Source organism: Sceloporus occidentalis, unplaced genomic scaffold (assembly GCF_023333645.1).
Source record: "Sceloporus occidentalis isolate IW3139 unplaced genomic scaffold, rSceOcc1.0.p SCAF_3, whole genome shotgun sequence".
NCBI lineage: Eukaryota > Metazoa > Chordata > Lepidosauria > Squamata > Phrynosomatidae > Sceloporus > Sceloporus occidentalis.
The window spans coordinates 62150432-62168413 of NW_028316983.1; the positions used below are offsets into that span (position 1 = coordinate 62150432).

At 42.9% G+C, this 17982-nt stretch overlaps 1 protein-coding gene across 3 annotated transcripts in view; it reads right to left on the reverse strand.

Annotated features, from left to right (window-relative positions):
- Window positions 1-17383, reverse strand: part of PPARD (peroxisome proliferator activated receptor delta) — a 62228-nt gene extending 44845 nt beyond the window's left edge. For 2 of the 3 annotated variants that reach the window (XM_089514658.1, XM_089514656.1), the window contains exon 1: window positions 17281-17383. The gene's annotated coding sequence lies outside the window, so the exon portion shown is untranslated. Of the gene's footprint in view, window positions 1-866; window positions 948-17280 lie in introns of those variants that run through there. The other variant, XM_089514659.1, reaches the window with a different exon arrangement.
- Window positions 17384-17982: the final 599 nt, after the last annotated feature.

The window sequence follows — 17982 nt, forward strand, 5'->3', positions numbered from 1 at the left end:
TTCATAACACAGCAACTGCATCCCAAGTATGCTTTAGTTTTAGTCAACTCCAGATAAAGCTCTAAGCTTTCCTACTCTCTGTGTCCCAATTTAGAGTATGTACAAATTTTCTGTCTATCTCCAAATAGGTAAAGTATCACCTTCCAAAGTCTGGGGATTTCTAAATATCAGAAAGAATTAATATTTCTCAAGGAATTAAAGGAGAAATAGAAAACTTTGACCACTCACACATAATACCTGCTGCATTATAAATCCATTCACAGTCATAAAGACATAGCAGTTCAGAGCGCAGAATATTTTCATGTATATCTCACCTTTTCTGAACAAAATTTTTAAAACATGCGAAAATTAAATACCATTATGCATGGAAAGGTAATCAGTGAGGAAACTGATGGCCTTAGAGATTAACTTAGATACAGCACAGTGACATGTCACACACGTCCACAGGGACATAGCCAAGGGGAGGGGGTTCTTGGGGTCCGGACCCCCCTTCCGTTAGATAAAATGAATGGTGCGTGCTGCCGCGCCGCCGCACCCAAGCCCCATTATAATGGTGGCACTTAGTCTGGACCCCACCCTCACCCCAAAATCCTGGCTACGTCCCTGACGTCCATGAACATTTTTCGTAACTTTAACCATTTTCTTAAGGGGACAGAGCTCAAGTGAAACTGGGATTCAATCAGAGGCAACTCCAAAATTTCTTCAATCTAATCTCTGCAGACCTCTGTTCCAAATGCTAAATAAACAGAATAAATGTTTAACTGATTCTAAGCATAGATTTGCCATACAGGACAGCATCACAGACACTCATTTGTCCACATCCTTTTCATAGTACAACAACAACAGCACAAAAAATAGTAACTCACCCACTAGGAGAATTCAGCAGAAGGCCTGTATCACTGGAAAAGAGCATGTAACTTTGCTGTTCCAACTCTGAAAGTACCATCTGCTCTGAATGTTTACGGAATAGCTGGCACAGAAAATAGCACAGCCACTGCTTCATGACTGCACTCAGATTATTTGCCCTTTGTCAGTACAGTTTTAGACCAGGGCTGTATATGAAACGCTGCTTCAGCACAAAGGAGCAGAACATCACCAAAAATCCAGCAATAGTGTCAGTGCCAATTATTCAGCCAAATGTGATCATTGGGTGCACAAGCCTTCCTCCTTCGAATGAAGGAAGCTGACTTCCTAAAATGATTCAGAGCTTATGTACGGTACATGTTTTGTTCAATGCCTCCTGCTTTGTTTCTTTAGGCTTACACACTTCCTGAAGAGAGCTTGTGAAATAAAAATCACAGAAGAAGAAGTGACTGAATTTGCTCTTCTGCTACGGAAACGGTAAAGCCACTATATACTCCCAGTAATGCAGAATGAAGCAGCAAGCAGGCTTCCAAACAACAACAACCAAAAGGCTTTTTGACTTCTCTCTTTTGGTAAGACTATTAAAGGTTGTAAGCCCCGCATAAGTATAAATATAAAACCAGATGTAAGAGGATGTAGTTTTAAAAATCAAACTGATGACCACAAATACAAGTCAAATTGCACAGCACCAACAGAATTCTTCATTCATTCACACTTTGCTGAAAAACCTCCTGACCTATAGGTCCAAGATGCAACAACAGAAAAAAGGCTCTAGAGACTTCAGGATATTCAGGTTATACTTATTACCTCCCCAGAAAATAAATATGCTTAAAACCAGTTCATCCGTCTAGAGATATTTTGTTGACAGCCAGTTTTGTGGGCTTGAGGAAGGTTCAGTGATAGCTTCTCCCCTAGAATTTGGCATGATCTCTTGACAAATTATTCAAGTCACCTCTGTTTTCTGTTCCTGTGCCAGAAAAACTGCAATGTTTCTTGTCTCAGTGAAGAACAAAGGTGATTTTTCCACTCATGTTACATGAAAACAACTACAACATGGCATGTCAGGCCTAAATGAGGCTTTACACACGGGAACTGGATAGAGAAGGTGCATCCTCAAAGTCCTTACAATTCCCTTTTATTCATCAGATTGAGAAAGAAGGAAGAAGCAGAGTTGGTGGTAGTCCCTGGGCATCTGTCAGGACTTTGCAAGGGTTTAGCCAACCTAAGTTCCCACAACATTTTTGATTAAGAATCACTGGAAAATTGAGGTAGAGCCAGTCAGTGCCTATGACACAAGAAGCTGTATCCCAAAGGACATTTTAATCCAGCTTCCTTTAAACCTGGAGCAAGCCCTGGGAAGGAGAAAAGTGGACTGGTATAGTCTAGCCATTCTATATCTGGTTGGGGCAGAAGCTAGAATATACAACTCAAAGGTAGCTTCTTCATTTTGGGCAAATCTGATAAGGAAGTCTAGCAGGAATCAAGGATCTCTTTGGTAGGATTGTTCACAAAGCACCACAGGCTAGCACAATATTATGCACAATCTGGGCTTGAAGATGCAGAGTAATTGGTAAGAGTCTGCAGGGGTTGATGTACAGGACATGATTGTGTCATATATTGCATAGTGTATATGCAGGCCTTAGAAACTGCATGCAGATGTAAATAGTGCACATCCTTGACCTGCCATTTTACATATTATTCTGGAGAGTGATTATTGTGATTTTCACCTTTATTTTTATTTTTAATATATATAAAAAATGAAATGCAGCCACTGTAAGGGTATAGAGGCTTTTGTTGTTGTTGTTGCTGTCTGCCTCTAAGTCATTTTTGACTTATGGTGACCCTAAGGGAAACCTATAATCGGATTTTCTTGGCAGGTTTCTTCAGAGAAAGTTTGCCATTGCCATCCTCTGAGGCTGAGAGAGTGTGACTTACCAAAGGGGATGAAAAAAAGCCCTCTATTTACCCTTCCATTCTTCTAGTCAAATTACTATCTCCAAAGGCAATTGTTCATTTTAAAAAGCCTCCCCAAAAACAACTGTATTACATGCATCCACATGCAATGGTTATAATTTGTCCCTGGCTGCTCTGAGAACAGTTGCATTTCCTGTTAGAAGAAGATTTCAGTCTAGCCTGGTTTTCTTGCTGACTTGCTCACTTTCTCTCTGTAAGTAAAGACCATTTTCCCCATAGCTAATCAGTCATGTCACAAGGAGGGTAGTAGTGATCATTCTCTGCCACCCAAAACATTTCCATTAACAGAAGTTAAAAAGTAGTGCATACAAAGGATTCTACTAACACAGCAATATACGAAAGGCACAAAAGTACTACAGAGTACCATGACAAAAAAAGATTTGAAATCTGTTACATGGATTATAACACTTTCAGCTTTCACACTGTTGTTGTGTGCCTTAAAGTCATTTCTTCTGGCAACCCTAACCCAAACCTATCACAGGGTTTTCTTGGCAAGAAGAAATTTATTGAAAAGGAGTTTGCCTTTTTTCTCCTGAGACTTAGAGAGTGTGACCTGGGGTTTCCATAGCCATGTGGGGATTCAAACCCTGGTCAGCACAGCTGTAATCCAACGCTCAAACCACTACACCACTTTGGCTCTCTTCAGCTTTCACATACGATTAATAATGCAATGGAAAATAAAATTTTATAATGTTTGGTCCCCACTCAAAGTCATTAAGTAAATTTTGTTTCTAATGCTGTTTCAGTGCAGGCTGTTATTATTAAACAAAGATAATTCAGAATGCATTGATGTAAACACTGTGATGTAACAGTGTTTCCCAGTATGGGGTTATTATGCCTGCTAGACATCAAATAACTGCAATTTCAAGTGCCTAACTACTCATATCTTTCTTACTCTTAATTCCAATGAACATTTACAGAATTCTAATCTCTAATTCAAATCCGTAATCATGACAAAAGGTTTAACGTAACTGAACAACTGTGCCAATAAGCAATGTATTGACAGTGAGAAAACCTAGCAGTACTCTAAAAACAGGGCTAAGCTAAATAGACCTTGAGTCTGATTCAGCCCAACTACTACTCCTATGCTACAGAATGACAATATCAATCCAATGTTAGCTCTCAGTAGGTGAGGGAAACCACTAGACCAGAGTAAGACACTGGAGATCATAACATGACACAAATTCAAGCAAAATACTGTCCCTATTTAGATACTACTTTACTTCATTACTGATGAGTCTAATTGGTAGTGTGGGGATTTATTATTATTATTATTAACCTTTATTTATAAAGCGCTGTAAATTTACACAGCGCTGTACATACAATCTTTTAAACAGAACTACTGTAATATTTTATGCTCGTTTGAAAAACATTCAAAAGAGGTTATAATTTCATACCAAAAGAGAATTGATAAAACTAGGGAAATACACAACTTACATTCTGAACCAAGAAACATATCCTTCTTTCAACCAAGGCAATGGAGCAAATTTTGTATACTAGTCAGTTAAGCCTTCTAAGAAAAAGTTGCAATGCCATTTACAAACTCATAGTCCATAGTCTAGCAAACCTTGGTCCAAAACACACTGCAAAATAATCCAGTTTGAGACCACTTTAATTGTTCTGGGAACTGTAATTTTGTGAGACAGGCTTCTCTGTCAGAAAGTTCTGGTGCCACAATAAACTACAATTCCCAGGATTCCCTAGCACTGAGCCAGGGCAGTTAAAGCAGTCCCAAACTGGATTATTTCTGCAGTGTGTTTTGGACCCTCATTTGGTATCTAATGATTCATTTTTTTTAAACAGAGGTCTTACAAATAATAATAATAATAATAATAATAATAATAAGAGAAAAGCACTATTAAAATCAATGGGGATAATTTGTAAACAAAGCTTTACCTCAAATCCCCATGCAAGATTTATTGTTGTTATTGTGTGCAAGGTACCCATTGGTATTATGATGTGCATACTGGAACAGGAAACTAATATGCACCCACTGATATATCACTATATTTTAAAGTTACACTTCAGAGGGAAATAAAGCAAGTGAGGATCAGCCAGATCATAGGATTCAAATACATCATATTTTAGATATGCAAACATAACCTCACATGCAACCTTTTAAAAGACTGAAGTCAACATCCTGTTCATATGCAGGTATAAGTCCAACCTATGCATGTTTTTGTTATTGCAGAGATGGAAATTCTCTGTCTCCCCCACATATTGACCACCTACTCACCAACCCACTTTGTTGATGCTGTGTCCTCACCTCAACAATCAACACATGCTGTGTCCTCACCTCAAAACTGGAAGATGGTTTTGAAGCATCTGGCTATGTGAATATAACCAGTTGCAAAACAATGAAAGCAACCTCCAGGACCTCCCACAGGAAAATAATAATGCTGTGCACATAGCCAGATGTGTTTCAGTCACCCCTGTACTCCAAAGGCCACTACATGGTCATGAGGGGGTAGAGGAGGAAAGTGAGTCCTGCGTAGGGTTGCCATAAGTCTGGACCTCCAAACCGGGACAAATGTAGGACAAAATTTTCACATGTAGGGCACATTTTTTAAAAATGGAGGACACACGGGAAAAAATGATGGTTTTAAAAAAATGTTAATATAAATACATGTTTCTTAGGCATGATCAAAATGGAGGACATTTGGGCATTATTCCTAGACAGATGACAGAAATGTACTTTCCCTTTCTGGCCACCCCCCCCTCCCCCCATTCCAAACAGCACATTTGGGCATTGAACATGGCTTTACTTAACATGGCAATCTCTTGCATATTTCAGAGGCTTATTCCATAACCAAACTCTTTGGGTTTCACACTGAATATGTCAAGGTGATTTAACAAGAAGTGGGTTTGCCCTCGGATTCAACTGTACTTCTCAGACGTGTGTACTTGGTCAAGAGACTTTGGTTTTTCTTCACTGCGCATGAGTTTGTAAAAATCAGAGCAACTTACATTGGTCGTGCCTCAGAAGCTGGCTGATATCATCATCATCATCATCACTATTCTCTTCCTCCTCCTCCTTCTCCTCTTCTTCCTCCTTGTCCTTCCTCCCTCCTTCCTCCCTTCCTCCCTCCCTCCTCCTCCTTCCTCCCTTCCTCCCCTTTCCTCCTTCCTTCCTCCCTCCTTCCTACCTCCCTCCTCCCCCTCCTCCCTTCCTTCTTCTTCCTCCTTCCTCCTGTTTTCCTCCCTCCTTCCTTCCTCCCTCGTCCTCCTCCCTTCCTTCTTCCCTCCTTCCTCCCCTTTCCTCCTTCCTCCTTCTTTCCTCCCTCCGCCTCCTCCCTTCCTTCTTCCCTCCTTCCTCCCTTCCTCTTTCCTTCCTTCCTCCCTCCTCCTCCTCCCTTCCTCCTTCCTCCTTCTTTCCTCCCTCCTTCCTCCTCCCTTCCTCCCTCCTCCTCCTCCTCCTCCCTTCCTTCCTCCCTCCTTCCTCCCTCCTCCTCCTCTGCCTCCCAGCCCAGGCCCAAGCGGAGGAGGAGGTGGGTGGCTGCCTTGGCGCACTCCCCCCCACCAGCGCCCCAAGGCAGGAGACAGGCAGCCACCCACCTCCGCCTCAGCCTCCGCCTCCCAGGCCCAAGGAAGTGCCCAGCGCGGAGGCGCGCCAGGTGGAGGAGGCGGTGGGTGGCTGCCTGCCAGTGCCTGCTGCCTTGGTGCGCGCGCACGCACGCGCACAGGGAGCACCAAGCCAGGCAGGCACCTCTGCCTCCTCCTCCGCTTGGCGCGGCCTGCAACAGAGGAGGAGGAAGAGGAGGTGCGCCTCCTGCACGCGCCCGCGCCACCCTCCCCCACCTCCCCCCGCGCACCGCCTCCTCCTTCGCTTCCTCCACATGGCCGCACGGCCTGGAACGGAGGAGGAGGTGGGTGGTGCAGCCGCGCGGGGAGGCAGGGGAAGGTGGGTTGGCGCCACGCAGGCCCCGAACCGGGGGCTGGGGGCTAAATTGGACCGGGAGGGGGCCCCCAAAAAGTGGGTTTGTCACAGGGGCCGCCGGGTTATGGCATCCCTAGTCCTGCGGGAACTGAGACATCATATTTCTACTATGGTGAAACTTTACAATATGTTGTCCTATACAGGATCTTGCCTTGTCAATGATCCTGGCATGTAGTGCTGAATCTTTCCAAGAACCATCCAGTACAGAAAGATACATATAAGTCCCAAAGTGAGATGTTTAACTTTGCAAACAGTATTCTTTTTTAAAAGGTGCACTCACCGCTTCAGAGCAAGAGCCACCTTGTAGTTACCATGTCACCATAATGCAGTGGTTCTCAACTTTTGGCCCTCTAGATTTTTGAGCCTGCAACTCCCAGAATTCCTGAACAATGAGTACACTGAGTGAGACTTCTGGGAATTGAAGTCCAAAAATCTGGAGGCCCAAAGTTTGAGAACTACTGCCATAATGGAAGTCCCTGGCAGAAGACAACTGCAAGGGAACAAAACACATTTCTACTCCATGCATAACAACCACTGGGGGGGGAAATGGAATAAAAATCCAAGGCTGCAAACTCAAGTATACTTCATAGGAAGTAAATTCTACTGAACTCAGTGGGGCTTATTTCCAAGTAAACATATGTAGGCTTTAGATTCTTTTCACTTATGCCCCTCCAACATCTTAAACCAATAAAGCAGTATTCTAGGCCACATAGATAAATTTCTCTGTAGCATGAGAAGACTTTGGTCTTTTACAAAGTTCTCATTGTCATGCTTAGGTGCTCTTAAGGATTTTCCCTTCATGCTATAATTTTTACAGTACTCAAATTCTGATAATAAAATCAGAAATCCTAATTCAGGAGCAGTGTTCCTTGCAGCTTGAAGTGATAACCAGGTAGTGAAATTCAGAATCCAACTACCTAAATGGAAGTGTATATATCCTTTTAAGTAAATCCACTGAGCTAAATGAGGTTTACCTTCAGATAAGAAAGTATGGGTTGCTGTTTTAACTAAGAAAATTTAACTAAGTACATTTAATTGAGTTAATTCAATACATTATTGCAACCAAATTGATAAATTCATACTCACAACAACAACAACAACAACAACAACATCCTCTATACGTCATACATTAGTATGAACTGTTTCTCATATATTAACAGCCAAGTAAATGAGAGCCCATTTTATACAAATTTCCCGAGTGTGGAAGTTACTATTACTTGCCACGGGCAGGCAAGCAGTTATTTATAAGCCTTGGCTATATTTTAAAACCAAATAATCCACTGCAAAGCCTTTGACTGGATGAGAGCGCTAGTAATAATATTTTTTCTATATCAAAGACATGATATAAGAATAAGCAAGGAACTGCCTGGAAAAGACTGGTTTTAGACTTATTTATTTTTTACTGGTATGAAAATTATTAACTAATACTGGACATAAAACACAGTAACCAAAATCACTGGTTACTGAAGTTTTCAATCCCACCAACAGCACAAAAGTCAGGGGCATAGCATACTACCTAGGTATAGAGAGGTAAAAAGTACGTAAGTACTGTACACCTATCCCTCCCTCTACAGGTACAGCCATCAACACCAGGGTCCATTACAGTCACTCTTCAATCCAACCCTACTCCTCCCATTAGAAAACACAGATTCTGTACTTTACTGGCCTTGTGTGTACAACAATACAGTGAGCCAGCCAAGCTGCCTTCTGTATCGGGGAGCAGGAGGCACTTTCCCTGCCATAGCAAAGGGGAAAACTGAAGTATCAGTGGCAGTTCTGCCAGTCCTCACTTGCCACTAAAAGCAATGAAGAGCCAGCACTGGTGATCCCCCCACACAGTGTTTTTGCTCCAGGAGAGATTTTTAGAAATAGTCAGGCCCTGCATCATCATCTACCTCTTTCAGCAGCACATGAGTGCTAGTAAAGATATCATCTGTGTACTTTCCTTTCCCTTTATCTTCCTTTCACAGCCGAAGGGTTCAGAGGTGTCACTGCTACCAATCTTGTTCCCTTTCTCCTCCAGTTGTGGGTGGTAGTTGCTTGGCTAGTGATGGTGTTGGGAGTCCCTCCAGCTTGTTGTACTGGAAGATGTCAACATGCATGCTGAAGTCACTCTATTGGGAATGCCCAGGAGTTCATTTCTTCCATGACAACCATGGTTCTGCCCTATGTAGCAACTGGTACTACCTCTGTAAAAACCACACTCTAGACCTAATCTTCTATGATAGGTGGAATGATGGTGATCTATGAGTAGAGGGATTTTTAATAGTTCTCTTGTCCTGGACAAACCACTGCCTGCAAGGGTTTAGATTTACTGGGACGCAGAGGTCCAAATGATCACAGACTATAATCTATGTAATTGCATCTACACAGTGTCATCCAACAGAGCTGCCTCAATTGGTCAGGGGCCCTTAGAGTGGTGTAGTGTTTTCTAAGCATTCTTAAAGGGATCCATCAACTGAATTTTGTGTGCAGCATACTACTTCCCCATATCTTTTGACTCAGAAGTAATATGTCAATTGTCATATTGGTCTCAACACCCTTGAGAGATGCTTAGCAACCTACCAGCTCTGAGTCTGAAGGATTTAGTAATACTGTACATATCAAATGTATTCTTTCCCTTTCAATTTCTGAAAATTTTCCCCACAACTCCATTTTTTTCCAGCAATAAATAAATAAATAAATAAATAAATATATATATATATATATATATATATATATATATATTTTGCAATAAGAGAAATGGCAAAAAACAAATCACCAGGAACAGATGATATTCCAATCGAATGGCTGCAATCCACATCGACACAGTCAACTCTAGTGCTAACCAACATACAGTATGTCAACAAATATGGAAAACAAAACGATGGCCAACAGACTGGAAACAATCAATAAACATCCCCATCCATAAAAAAGGAGACACAAGCAAGCAAAATTATGCTCAAAATTCTGCAATATAGACTCCAACCATACATGAAGAGAGAAATCCCAGAAGTCCGAGTAGGGTTCAGGAGAGGAAGAGGCACTAGGGACCGCATTGCAAACATACAATGGCTAATGGAATACACCAGGGAATTCCAAAAGAATATTGGCATGTGGTTTATACTGTAGCAGATCATGAAAGGCTATGTAATGCCCTTAAAGACATGGGAGTCCCAACACATCTGATAGTCTTTATAAGGAATCCATACTCAGGACAAGAGGCTACTGTTAGAACAGAACATGGACAAACAGAATGGTTTCCAGTTGGCAAAGGGGTCACACATAGGCTTACAGAAGAAAGAGAAATTCCCAAATGAGAAAGGGGTCAGACAAGGCTGCATCTTATCACCCTACCTGTTCAACTTATATGTAGAAAACATTGTAAGAAAAGCAGGCTTGGACAAAGAAGAAGGAGGAGTGAAAATAGGAGGAAGGAATATCAACAATCTAAGATATGCAGATGATACCATAATACTAGCAGAAAACCTCCCAGACCTGGAACATCTACACTCGTCCCTCCACTTTCGCTGAGGTTAGGGGCACAGGACCTACATGAATGTGTAAAACCATAAATAACCAAAACACTATGTTTTTTACCTGAGAGAACACCTCCCTAGGAATCTCTAAAAAGACAAGCAAATAAGTCCTAGAGCAGATCAAGCCAGATATCTCCTGGAAGCCAAGATGACAAAACTGAGGCTGTTGTACTTCAGGCACATTATAAGAAGGGTACCTGATGTTTTCTAAAAATGCAGCCAAACAAATTTCTCAGACTTTTCTGGCTAAAACTACAGGGGACAATTATGAGAACAAGTGTGTGTAGGGTTTGCAATGTCAGATGACAACCTAGAAGACCCAGCTCGACTCCCTGCTCAGACCTGAGTACCTTTGGAGAAATCTCTGGCCCCATCATTATTTTTGATCCCAATGTACTTCTCAGGCTGTTTGATTTGGGAGTATCAGCAATTATTTTTTACATTGTGCCTGGAACAGGCCCTATTATTTGCCCATTGGCTATTATTGCTTTTTTTGTTTTCTGGATACTTGTCAGGGACCAGCAGCCAATGGTTCAAGAAACATCATTAGTCCAAGGCTCACCACTTTGAACAGCACTGCCTCACAGGGTTGTTGTGATGATAATATGTGGTGGGAGGAGTGCTATTCCTTGAGCTCCTTCAGGAAAAATGGGACAAAGTAAGTACCTCTCTCATCACAGGCAGTAGTTTACAGACCAGGTGTATAATGAGGTGATGATGAATATTTAGCAATCATTCCTAAGGTCAAAAAGGACACTGAAATATGTAAAGAAGGTAGCAAGATAGACCACCTCCTGCCATATCAGCCTGCTCAATATCTATGTCTCCCACCATCACATGACAATGTTTTCTCTTAGAAGCATTCTAACTGTGGAACACCATCCTGAAGAAGGTCAGGCTGTCTCCATCCCTTCTGAGTTTTCAGCAGGCATCTGTTCTGGCTGTATTTTTAAACAGTCTGTCCAGTTTCAGAAGTATTTTAAAAGGCATATCTGTAGTGTTTTAATTGGGTTTTAGTTATTTAATTTTTTTCAAAGTTTCTTATCCATTGTCCATCACCTCTGAGACCCTGGTGCATCAAGTGGCAATAAATAGATACCTTTATTAAATAAAAATAAATAAATAAATAAATAATAAAAATAATCTAGAACACATAACAGAAACAAGGGCTAAACAAATTCTGAAAACTCATTTTTCTTCCACATGCCAATATATAACCAAGTTGAACCAATGTACCACTTCGTATATTCTGAAATTTGATTAAGTTAGTGCATGCTATCCAACTCCAGCTCAATAAAATTCTCTACAAATTAGCAGGCAATAGCACCTCCTAAGACTTAGTGAAAAATTTGTTACCTTCAGATACTTTAAGACTGTTATGTGCCTTCAAGTTGTTTATGACTTAGGGTGACTCTAAGTCGACCCTATCCAAGGTTTTCCGGGCAAGCTTTGTTTAGAAGGGGTTTGACTTTGCCTTGTCTAACGCTGAGAGAGTGTGACTTGCCCAAGGTGACCTAGTGGATTTCCATGACTAAGCAGGGATTTGAATCCTGGTCTTTAGTCATAGTCCAATGCTCAAATCACTATATCGCACTGTCTCTTTGTTATTTAAATATCCTAGGAGGAAATATTAATATGTTTTGTTCTGTGCTAAAGGGACAAATTATTCCTCATATGTGGTAGCCATGTGATACCCATCTAGTCCCATAAATTTTATTTAAATTCTTATATCCTCCTTCTTGGGGATTCATGGTAACACATATTTAACTATTCAACAGTTCTAGGGCCTACCTTATTAGGCAACCTGGCCACAGCAGACATGTGCCTTTGCACACATCCCAATGGCATGCTCATTCTTGCTGGAGAGTATGTAAGTAAGCCTCTGTACCAACGTGGCACCACAAGAGTGGACAAAAACTCTCAGACAGCAAAACGAAGGAGGGTCATGGCTGCATCAGGGGGGCAGACTGGGAAAGGACATGAGAAGTGCACAAACAAAGCGAAGGCCTGACATGTGCAGTAAGAAAAAGGTCTGTAAATCTGCCATTGATGTGGGTGAGGAACAGGTTAAACTACTGTTTGGCTCTGCTCCCTGACTCATTCCCTTGTGACCCAAGTCACAGACAATGATGTGCCCCTTTATTGCTCAACTGATTCCTGTTAAAAATTAGTTGCAGATTTGGGTGATTTCTGTCATGTAAAGTGAGTGGATGACCTTTTCTCTAGACTTTTGCGTAACCCTAGCAGCTTTAGTATAGCTAAAAGTCTTTGATGCTTGGCGGCTACTTCAGTTTACTGGAATTATGTCATGCCCATGTCCCCAAATGAGATCTGAACAAACTTTGAAAGAAATAAATAGTTTTAAGTATCATTACCAAAAGAGGGGGAAGTTAAATTTTTGTAAGCAATCATGAGCTCCATCATGGCTTTGGGGGGACTGATCTGTGTTAAGCAACGTGGCCGCACTGACTGCCTGGTCCTTGCTTAATGTCCCCTTTACCCTGATCAGTTTGCATAAACATACACAAGGACAGTATTCCTCCTCATAAAGAAATGTGTGCTGTATAGTGGCAAATCTAGCATTCCTGTGCTTCCAACCTCCCGTTCTTTCTAAGGGACTTCTAGTTCTTCTCTCATCATTTCCTACTTTTGCTTCCTTTCAACTGGGGAAATTAACCACCTTCCTGCTCCACCCCCCAATTGTTTCAGAATTAGCCTACAACTAATTCTATGGAAAGGAATTACAAACGTCCCTTGGAGCCTTATTACAGAGACAGCATCTGTGCCCTATTCAAAGCACTCCAGTTACTAAAAAGAAGCATTTCATACAATTGGAAAATCCATGTGTCTCACTAGAGTAACACCAACGTCTCCCACACAATTCCCAGTCCAGAAGCAAATAAACTTTCTCAATCCTTGAAGATCGCCAGAGATTAAAATACCTTATGTCTAATCAATGACCAAAGTGGCCACCTTACTCTAAAAATGTATCTGATCTCAAAAATTAGAGCCTTTCCATTTTCTCTTTATTTACAGGATCAGTCTTTCATAATTATCAATTTGTTGTCAAAATGAGAATAACAAAAGTTAATTTAAAATATATTATAAATTATCAAGAAAGAGTTCTTCAGAACCATAGCCCATAATCAAGAATACACTGTATCTATTTAACAGCATCCCCCACTTATTCAACAGTTTGGGGCACAGAAATCATTCAAATGCAGAAATCAAAAAGCAGAAATCATTCAAATGCAGAACCCAACCTTCTTAAGCTTGCAAATATGTGGTTGGCCACTGAAAAATCTTATGGACTCTATTAACTTAATCAGTATGCTTAAGTGCCATTATGAAGTTTACTCCATAATCACTCATATAAGTATAAAAATAGCTGTACTGTATTACAGTATAAGCACATTATGACACCATGAATGACTTTTAAACGGTACAGTACTCAAACTGAGCGAAAAGATGGTGCTGAGTTGGGGGAAAAAAGCAGTGCATGGTCACAAAAGAGTTGTGCAAAGCACCATCATTTTGTTCATTGCGAGTACTGCCTAAAAATCATTTGTGGTATTGTCATCATGTACGGGTGGGTATTCATACTTATATTTGTGCTTATACTGTAACATTTATAATGGTACCTAAATGTAAGTGATAAAAACTAAAAGAAAAGACCACACAAAATGGTTTCGGATATAATTTAAATGAGTTAAAAGAGCAGATTGTCAAAAAGTAGAACATTGAAAAGTGGGTGGATGCCTGCATTTTTGTAGCTCACTGTTGTCAACGCTTGGGCTTGGCTGCACCGAGGCAACTATGAAAGCACTAAAAACAATGTGAGAACATGCACAGAGATAAAAATACAAACCCATTTTATTATCCACAATTCCATCCTTTTATTTTACTTTTGTCGATCGTCACTGAACTGGTATTTGACTTTTTGCCTGAACATGGTCTTGAAATGCCTGTCAAACTTTTGTAAAATGTTGATTTTTACAGTGTTTTAAAACTGGTTTTGTTTAAATTTGGGACTTTTATTTTAAATAACACATACTTAAAAATTAAATAAACTCTCACCGACACACCCCATGCCAATGGGCAGAGCCAACAAGTTCTTCCTTCCTAGCAAGCTCTGCAAAGGCCCAGTCCTGTTGTTGTTATTGATGTATGCCTTCAATTCGTTTCTGACTTACGTCAACTCTAAGGCAAGGTTTTCTGGGGCTGAGAGTGTGTGACGCTGGCTCTCAAGGCCCAGGCTTACCCATTGCATTTTCCATTTTTGAGAAAAAGAACACATAGAGTAGGCCCTTGGTATCTGCTGGGGTTTGGTTCCAGGATCCCTGTGGATAATAAAATCCGTGGATGCTCAAGTCACACTAAATACTGTGGCATAGTAAAATACTGTCCCTTATCCAGAAAGGCAAAATCAAGATTTGCTTGCTGGAATTTGTATCTTTTTGGAATACTTTCAAGCCATGGATGCTTGAATCCATGGATAAAACATGTCTGGATATGGAGGGCTAACTGTACGTGCCAAAAGCAATGAAATATGAAGTTGAAGGCTTTCATGGCCGGCATCCATAGTTTTTTGTGGGGTTGTCAGGCTATGAGGCAGTGCTCTGGAAGAGTTTTTTCATGACTGTTTTACTGTGAAGTTCAGGAGTGCCGACAGAAGGGAAACTGCCTTGAATCTCACTCAGTGTTTAACAGGTTTGTGAATTGCTTAGAGCAAGTATGATCCCATTTTTTCTTTCTTCATAGGATCGCTCTGACTGGAAATTAAACACTGAATGAGATTCAAGGCAGTTTCCCTTCTGTCTGCACTCCTGAACTTCACAGTAAAACCAACAGTCAGGAAAAAAAACTCTTCTAGAACACGGCCTGAAAAACTCACAAAAACATATCAATGAAATACTGCTAGAAAGAGCAAGCCAGTGCTTTCTCTGGTTCCAGGGCTATTTCACCCAGAAAGGAACGGAAGGCAGGTGAACAGAGGCGGATGTAGCCATTGCTCACCTGAATTATCCTTCAAGGCAGCAAGGGCTCTTTAGTTTTTTGTGGGGTTTTCAGGCTATGTGACCATGTTCTAGAAGAGTTTATTCCTGACGTTTCACCAGCATCTGTGGCTGGCATCTTCAGAGAATGCCAGCCACAGACGATGGCAGAACGTCAGGAATAAACTCTTCTAGAACATGGTCATGTAGCCCGAAAAAAAAAACCCCAAAACTATGGACGCTGTCCATGAAAGCCTTTGACTTCACAAAGGCTCTTTACTTGAAAAGGCGGCAGGTAAGTGACTACATGAAATGGCAACTACCACTTGCCCGTTTCACAGACCAGCAGACAGCAGCTGCACTGGGCAAGCTGCCTTTCAAGGCAGAATGCATGTATCAGAGCCTGACCAAAATATTTTGCTGCTTGACGCACAGAAGCAACACAACGTGCCCCACGTGCCCCCCCCCCATCCTGCTGATTTGTTGTTGTTGTTGTTGTTGTTGTTGTTGTGTGCCTCCAAGTCATTTTTTACTTATGGCGACCCTAAGGCAAACCTATCATTGGGGTTTTCTTCCCAAGTCTCTTCCAAGGGGGCTTCCTCGTTGCCATCCTCTCAGGCTGAGAGAGCAGGGCAGCCATAACTGCAAAGGAAGACAAGGCACCGCAAAACGTAAGGCGTCCCAGAAAAATGTAGCACACAAACAAGTAAAAGCCGGAAACACTCACAGAAATATGAATTCATGCTCAAAAGGGAGGACACCTCGAAATTCCTCCTGGACAGATGGCTGAAATGTAGGACGTGGCCTGGAAAAGGAGGGCACCGGTCACCTTGTGACCAAGGTCACGTAGTGGGTTTTTATGTTACAGCGGGGATTCGAACCCCGGTCTCCAGAGTCGTAGTCGAACGTACCCAAACCTCCTTGTGGGCTCTGTCCTTTATTAACCTACAAACCCAGACAAGTCATCTGACAAGACCAGCATCTCTCCCCAACCGGTCAGTGAAAATACAAGCAGGTAAAGCATCTATTTGTGGCCCTTTCCAGATGCCTTGTATCTGCATCTGCCAGCATAGCGCTGGACTATGGCTCTGGAGACCAGGGTTCGAATCCCGGCTCAGCCGTGTAAACCCACTGGGAGACCTTAGGCAAGTCACACTCTCTCAGCCTCAGAGGATGGCAGTGGCAAACCCACTCTGAAGAAACCTTGCCAAGGAAGACCCATGACAGGCTGCCCTGAGGGAGGCCTTCAGGAAGAAAGGACTTGAAGGCACACAACGACAACAGCAGCAGCAGCAGCAACTGAGGAGGAGGAGGAGGAGGCTCTCTAGGGCTGCTTTTGGGCAGCGTGAACAGATGTCATGACTGGAAAAGAGAACAAGGCACCATAAAATGGAGGGCCTTCGAGGAAAATGAAGGACGTGACCCAATAAAAGGCTCAAAACACTGTCATGGAAGTATCAATCTATGCTTCTCAGCCCTGCTCAAAATGGAGGACGTTTTTGGATCCTTCCTGGAGGACAAATGGCTGGAAATGGAAGCTGTGTCCTGGAAAAGGAGGACACGCGTCACCCTGAGATAAAAACACTCCTGTAAATGTAAATCCATGCTTAAAATGGAGGACATTTTGGAATCCCTCCTGAAGGACAGAAGGCTGCGCATAGATGGGGGAAAGTCCGGGAAAAGGAGGACGCCAGGTCACCCTGAGCTGAAACGCTCCTAAAAATGTCAAGACACTCCTATGAATGCCAATCCCTGCTTCTTAGCCCTGCTCAAAATGGAGAGTGTTTTCAAATCCCTCCTAAAGCAAAGGCCGGGGGTGGAGGACATGTCCGGGAAAAGGAGGGCGCGCCCTGTGAGGCGCTTGGCTCTTAGCCGCTGCCCCAAAGCAGGCAGCCACCGACGAGGGAGACTCCAGCCGCCCCTCTCTCAGGGGCCAGCGGCAGCCCACGCGGGGTCTCCCCTAGCAACGCCGAGCGCGCCCCCGCCGCCTCACCTGCACGCGATGACGTCACACGCACGCACTCCGCGCAGAACTCTGGCCATTCACCCGCCGCGGCCCAAGACAGCGCTCAGCGCCAGCTCTCTCTCCCTCTCCAGCTCAGTCCCCTCTGACGTCACGCGCTCTCACCCTGACGCCACCGCGCCCTCCCGCCCCATTGGCCCCTTGGCGGCGCGGGGGAGGGGCTACCGTATCGCCACGACGACGGCCCCGCCCACAACAGCCAAAAGGGAGGGTAGGCCCCACGGAGGCAGAGAGAGGAGGACTAGGTTTCCTCAGCCCTGGGCTTTGAAGGGTTGCATCCACAATGGAGACATGATTTGGTTTGGGCCCCACAACAAACTCCTTCCCTATGGACAAGGATTCCCCAAGGATTCCCTATGGGCAAGGATTTCCCACTGATTCCCTATGGGCAAGGATTCCCCAAGGATTCCCTATGGGCAAGGATTCCCCAATGATTCCCTATAGGCAAGGATTCCCTATGGGCAAGGATTCCCCAATGATTCCCTATAGGCAAGGATTCCCTATGGGCAAGGATTCCCCACTGATTCCCTATAGGCAAGGATTCCCTATGGGCAAGGATTCCCCAAGGATTCCCTATGGGCAAGGATTCCCCAATGATTCCCTATAGGCAAGGATTCCCTATGGGCAAGGATTCCCCACTGATTCCCTATAGGCAAGGATTCCCTATGGGCA